This window comes from Micromesistius poutassou, assembly GCF_964030765.1.
Source record: "Micromesistius poutassou genome assembly, chromosome: 2".
Classification (NCBI taxonomy): Eukaryota; Metazoa; Chordata; class Actinopteri; order Gadiformes; family Gadidae; genus Micromesistius; species Micromesistius poutassou.
The window spans coordinates 24,158,013-24,165,414 of NC_140272.1; positions in this window are offsets into that span (position 1 = coordinate 24,158,013).

The following is a 7,402-nucleotide window of genomic DNA, read 5'->3' on the forward strand; positions in this document are numbered from 1 at the left end:
AAAGACACACTGTGTGAAGATATTTTTTAGTTTTGGCAAGTAGCCGTGTAATAAGCGGGATGATGTATAGAACGTCGCCGGTCATTATCTAAAATAAGCCCCTTCAGGGCGAAGCAAGACACCTCCGCTTATATAGAACAGAGAGGGCCCCCCAATAACATATAGAACCAGAGGGCCCCAATAACATATAGAACAGAGAGGGCCCCAATAACATATAGAACCAGAGGGCCCCAATAACATATAGAACAGAGAGGGCCCCCAATAACATATAGAACAGAGAGGGCCCCAATAACATACAGAACAGAGAGGGCCCCAATAACATATAGAACAGAGAGGGCCCCAATAACATATAGAACCAGAGGGCCCCAATAACATGTAGAACCAGAGGGCCCCAATAACATGTAGAACAGAGAGGGCCCCAATAACATAGAACAGAGAGGGCCCCAATAACATGTAGAACCAGAGGGCCCCAATAACATGTAGAACCAGAGCAATGGATAGATGTTAGCCATCACTGTGCTTCTATTTTTTTGGGATAAATCATATGGGTTCATTTTTATTCAAAACATGTCCTAATGACTGCAGAATAGGTATAAAGTGAAACTGTGTTTGCCCATTTAGTGGTACTTAAAAGTTCTCTGTGTTACAAGATCATTACTTGCATCATTTACTGCCTCGTTTTATAGCAGCGATATTTTACTGCTGGGGTTGGCGGAAGGAGAGACAAAGTTGACTGCTTGAACAAAACAAAATTGATGGAAAGGTCTAATAAGTAACAACCACCCACCCACCACAGACCCTGTTCTCTTGCTTTAGTCTGGACTTATCCTCACTGTGATAGACCGCAAACCAGTCCAAAATCCATCATGTTTCTAGCTATTACCACAGTCTATTACCTCTGTCCATCATGTTACCAGCTAATACTCTCATTGATTACCTATGTCCATCATGTTACCAGCTAATACCCTCATTGATTACCTCTGTTGATCATGTTACCAGCTAATACTATTATCTATTACCTCTGTCCATCATGTAACCAGCTATCACCATCATGCATTTCCTTTGATGGTGTTTTAGTCTCTTACCATGGTCTATGACCTCTGATGGTGTTTAAGTCTCTCACCATGGTCTATGACCTCTGATGGTGTTTAAGTCTCTTACCATGGTCTATGACCTCTGATGGTGTTTAAGTCTCTTACCATGGTCTATGACCTCTGATGGTGTTTAAGTCTCTTACCATGGTCTATGACCTCTGATGGTGTTTAAGTCTCTTACCATGGTCTATGACCTCTGATGGTGTTTAAGTCTCTTACCATGGTATATGACCTCTGATGGTGTTCTCTTACCATGGTCTATGACCTCTGATGGTGTTTAAGTCTCTTACCATGGTCTATGACCTCTGATGGTGTTTTAGTCTCTTACCATGGTCTATGACCTCTGATGGTGTTTAAGTCTCTTACCATGGTCTATGACCTCTGATGGTGTTTAAGTCTCTTACCATGGTCTATGACCTCTGATGGTGTTTTAGTCTCTTACCATGGTCTATGACCTCTGATGGTGTTTAAGTCTCTTACCATGGTCTATGACCTCTGATGGTGTTTTAGTCTCTTACCATGGTCTATGACCTCTGATGGTGTTTCAGTCTCTTACCATGGTCTATGACCTCTGATGGTGTTTCAGTCTCACCATGGTCTATGACCTCTGATGGTGTTTCAGTCTCTTACCATGGTCTATGACCTCTGATGGTGTTTCAGTCTCTTACCATGGTCTATGACCTCTGATGGTGTTTAAGTCTCTTACCATGGTCTATGACCTCTGATGGTGTTTTAGTCTCTTACCATGGTCTATGACCTCTGATGGTGTTTTAGTCTCTTACCATGGTCTATGACCTCTGATGGTGTTTAAGTCTCTTACCATGGTCTATGACCTCTGATGGTGTTTAAGTCTCTTACCATGGTCTATGACCTCTGATGGTGTTTAAGTCTCTTACCATGGTCTATGACCTCTGATGGTGTTTAAGTCTCTTACCATGGTCTATGACCTCTGATGGTGTTTTAGTCTCTTACCATGGTCTATGACCTCTGATGGTGTTTAAGTCTCTTACCATGGTCTATGACCTCTGATGGTGTTTCAGTCTCTTACCATGGTCTATGACCTCTGATGGTGTTTCAGTCTCTTACCATGGTCTATGACCTCTGATGGTGTTTAAGTCTCTTACCATGGTCTATGACCTCTGATGGTGTTTAAGTCTCTTACCATGGTCTATGACCTCTGATGGTGTTTCAGTCTCTTACCATGGTCTATGACCTCTGATGGTGTTTAAGTCTCTTACCATGGTCTATGACCTCTGATGGGGTCTCCATCTCTTACCATGATCCAAGTTACTACAGGTTAATCTAACACCTCAATCCCCTTTCTGTAACTGTACCAATAAGAAACATCAAGTAAGTTTGTAAGTTTGTATTACTTTCAATCTGGAATTGGACCAACCCTAATAACCTCCAATATGTGTTGGCACACTGCATATTTAATGGCGCATAATTTCCTCATGTACTTAAGGCACCATTTCCCCTTAGTCCGATTGTCCTGAATTGTACTCAAAATGAGTGAGTGAATCAAGATTCTAACATTACTGAAGAAGCTCTTAAACGTAAAGTAAATGTATACATTTTCATTTTATAATTGCACAGGGTTATCATGAGAAGTGTATCTTTACAGACAGGACTGACAATAACCAAAAAACAAGGCTATGGCTGGAGGGAAATTCGTTTTTTGTGTGAATTTGAAGCAAATTGCTGCAATCTCACACTAAGGAACGTCTGTGTGTGATCAGAGAGTTTCAGTGTCAGCCTTCTGTGTTGTGGTGGAATACTTGCTTTGTGTTGTCAGTAGTCGATCCATTTCAGAGCACCTCCTGAGAGATTTGGAGTTGTCCTGTCACATAGCCATTATGTAACCGAAGTGCAATATGTGGGTGACAAGAGACAAGAAATGATGACAGGATCCATTCTCTGTGGAATAGCAGAAACTGTCAATATCTTTTGCCCTTTTTTACGCAATGGGATCATCATATTCAGGTTAAAGTTAAGGCTGAATGAAATGTAAGGACAGAAGCCTTGATTTGGACTTATGAGCCAGGAAAATACATCGCCTGTATGGTCTCATTGGATTCTGAATATTAGATAAACATAGCTTGAAACTGGCTTTGTCCGTTAAACTGATTCCCATATTGTTATTAGAGAGTTTCTTATATTGATGCTGAGATAGACTTACTACTGCAGGCATTCTTCAGAGCTGGCTGGTGTTTTATAATGAGCTTTGAATGAAGCACAGTGAAGAGATTGATACACATTCAGCCATATTTATATATATACAGTATATATATATATTTATATAACTACACGGTCAGGACAAATGCTTTCAGCCGGCGTGAGGACACTCAGTGAGTTGGAGTCTGGTGTGGGGTTGTCAATGTTTACCAATAAGTACATAACGGCTACAACACGATAGGAAGCAGACTAAGACAAAAGATGACCCTTCAAACAAACTCTATTTGGTTTTCATCTGAAAAACTGTGGCCTTTTAGCGCAACATTTCCAGGTATTGGCAGACAGGGACCAAAGTTTGGGCTTGCCAACACACCTTGCTCACTCCTCATGACTCTGGCTGCCACTAACAACATATAACCAATGATGAACCTTCTAAAAGAAGGTGAACCTGTGTGTGATTGTAGCCAGTAACACACAGATCTGAGTCATAACCTCTAACAACATCTTTCACTTCCTCAGAACCACTTGCAAAACTCACTCACAGCTGTAAAAAGATATTTACCTCAAGTAAGCCAGCGTTGAAAATAAACATTTGTTTACAGAAATATGACGCAAGCCAACTTTGAGTGTAGCCCTGGGAGGGCCTGCTGATCTGAGGAGGCTGGCCCTGCTGCTCTGAGGAGGCTGGCCCTGCTGCTCTGAGGAGGCTGGCCCTGGGGCCCTGGGGGGCCCTGCTGCTCTGAGGAGGCTGGCCCTGCTGCTCTGAGGAGGCTGGCCCTGGGGCCCTGGGGGGCCCTGCTGCTCTGAGGAGGCTGGCCCTGTGGCCCTGCTGCTATGAGGAGGCTGGCCCTGGGGCCCTGGGGGGCCCTGCTGTTATGAGGAGGCTGGCCCTGGGGCCCTGGGGGCCCTGCTGTTATGAGGAGGCTGGCCCTGGGGCCCTGGGGGACCCTGCTGTTATGAGGAGGCTGGCCCTGGGGCCCTGGGGCCCTGGGGGCCCTGCTGTTATGAGGAGGCTGGCCCTGGGGCCCTGGGGGCCCCTGCTGTTATGAGGAGGCTGGCCCTGGGGCCCTGGGGGCCCTGCTGTTATGAGGAGGCTGGCCCTGGGGCCCTGGGGGCCCCTGCTGTTATGAGGAGGCTGGCCCTGGGGGCCCCTGCTGTTATGAGGAGGCTGGCCCTGGGGCCCTGGGGGCCCTGCTGTTATGAGGAGGCTGGCCCTGGGGGCCCTGCTGTTATGAGGAGGCTGGCCCTGGGGGGCCCTGCTGTTATGAGGAGGCTGGCCCACGCGTACGTTTGGTCGTCAAGTGAACGGTTTCATTATGAGTGATAAACGATGTCTGTGTCATTCACAAGCTGGTAGGAGGTTAATGAGACGATCATGTGGGATGTGACATGATAGGAAAACTAAGACATTTAGGGATCTCTAATTGAATTAAACGTGGGCTCACCTTCCCATATTACTGTTTGGAAGCCGGTCCCTCATACGGCGGTGGGGGGGGGGAGGGGGGGTATTGACGTGACGCAACCTAATTAAAAGTTTTAGCGCGGAGGCAAGCTGATTGCAAACGACTTTAGCTAGCGAGCTCGCTGCTGATCTCAAGCTGTTCAAGCAGTTAATTAAAGAAAAAAAAAGTCGAAGTAAAGGATGACTCAAAGCAAATTGGTTACAGATTGCAATTAACTCGCCCTGCGTGCCAAACTGGAAGGTTACCCCGCTCCGCTAGCCGGGCCGCTACACTGCCGCTGTGGGCTGCTAGCTGACAGCGCCCCGTGTGGTTCAGTCTGCGTCTAGCCTTACAGAAGCCCGTTATTAAAGCCTCACCAAGCGATAAGCAATTATGTACGAGTGAAGAGTAAATAATCAAATCAAACACCCTGCTGCTGTACCTCTCCACACCCCACATGTATAACTGTTGCTATGGTAACACTAGTTCTCTGAGAAAAATGAAGGTTTTTTATTTTTATTTATTTTTCCGAAGCTCTGTCAACTCTGCCTGCCTTTCAGTGTTGAAGTGAAGAGGTGTGTTTACCCCAATGGTGGAGGAAACCTTTTATGGATTTTTTTTTTTTTATGGAGTTTTAAGGATAGAGATGAGTTGTTGAGAAGTAGGACACGAATACACTGTAGTCCCTCGGATATCATTCCTGTCTCCAATGATGCAGTCAGCACAGTGTGGCTTCTGTCTCCACTGTGTAGCGGTACCAAGGCCTTTATGCAGCAAACAATAGCCCTGCTTGGCTTTCATTTGCAGCAACGGAAGTTTAGCACCATGCATATTCCATGAGCAGCTCTGCCGTCCCAAAAATAAGATCTCTGATCGCGTTGGGTTGAAAATGGGCTGCGCCAGTTTTATTTATATTATTTATTTTCCAGCGTCTCTTACCACATCAGTGCAGATGGCGTCCTGCTTTGCTCCCTATGTGAAGCAGTGCGTAGGCAGAGGAAGTGGGTTACTGGACGCAGTAACCCACAGTACTGAGAACAAATGACGCATTCTCCATACTCTCTCATGCACCACATTTCGGAGGTTGTACTTCCAGATTTACATTTAGGGGATTCTTCTGATGCTTTTATCCAAAGCAACTTACACCCACCACACACCGACGGCGGAGTGGACCCCTCAGGGCGACGGCCAGCGGGTCAGGAGCAGTCAGGGGGGGGGTCCGCTCAGGGACACCTCCACACTCCTAGAGGAGCAGTCAGGGGGGGGGTCCGCTCAGGGACCCATTGGCACTCCGCTAGGAGGAGCCGGGGATCCACCCAGCAACCTTCAGGTTAACTCTCAACCGGGTTTACCACCGGAGATACTATTCTTCTTCTTGTTTCACGATTATATAGTTATTAATTCTATACATACACCACCATTTTGTGTTTAAGGGGGGTTGACTAATGTTTGGTTAGGATTATTTATGATTAAATACCCATTGTTTTATCTTTCATTTGGGTATAAATAAACCTTTATTCTACTTAACATTTGTGTCCTCAGCCAGGTGTGGAGGTACCCTGGGAACCAAAGCCATGGTTCTCCTCTCTGTCTGGACGCTGATATCACAGACCAAAGCCATGGTTCTCCTCTCTCTGTCTGGACGCTGATATCACAGACCAAAGCCATGGTTCTCCTCTCTCTGTCTGGACGCTGATATCACAGACCAAAGCCATGGTTCTCCTCTCTCTGTCTGGACGCTGATATCACAGACCAAAGCCATGGTTCTCCTCTCTGTCTGGACGCTGATATCACAGACCAAAGCCATGGTTCTCCTCTCTCTGTCTGGACGCTGATATCACAGACCAAAGCCATGGTTCTCCTCTCTGTCTGGACGCTGATATCACAGACCAAAGCCATGGTTCTCCTCTCTCTGTCTGGACGCTGATATCACAGACCAAAGCCATGGTTCTCCTCTCTGTCTGGACGCTGATATCACAGACCAAAGCCATGGTTCTCCTCTCTGTCTGGACGCTGATATACAGACCAAAGCCATGGTTCTCCTCTCTCTGTCTGGACGCTGATATCACAGACCAAAGCCATGGTTCTCCTCTCTCTGTCTGGACGCTGATATCACAGACCAAAGCCATGGTTCTCCTCTCTCTGTCTGGACGCTGATATCACAGACCAAAGCCATGGTTCTCCTCTCTCTGTCTGGACGCTGATATCACAGACCAAAGCCATGGTTCTCCTCTCTCTGTCTGGACGCTGATATCACAGACCAAAGCCATGGTTCTCCTCTCTGTCTGGACGCTGATATCACAGACCAAAGCCATGGTTCTCCTCTCTCTGTCTGGACGCTGATATCACAGACCAAAGCCATGGTTCTCCTCTCTCTGTCTGGACGCTGATATCACAGACCAAAGCCATGGTTCTCCTCTCTCTGTCTGGACGCTGATATCACAGACGTTGTTCTTTGTCTTTCCAGGCCCCCGTGGTGTGAGGCCGTGGACCAGCATCAAGGGGGGAGGGGAGGACTGACCATCTCTGCCTCTTCCCCTGGTCTCCTGTAGCTCTCCTCCCCCACCACCACACCACCACCACCACCACACCACACCACCACCACCACCACACCACACCACCACCACCACACCACCACCACCACCACACCACACCACCACCACCACCACACCACCACCACACCACACCACC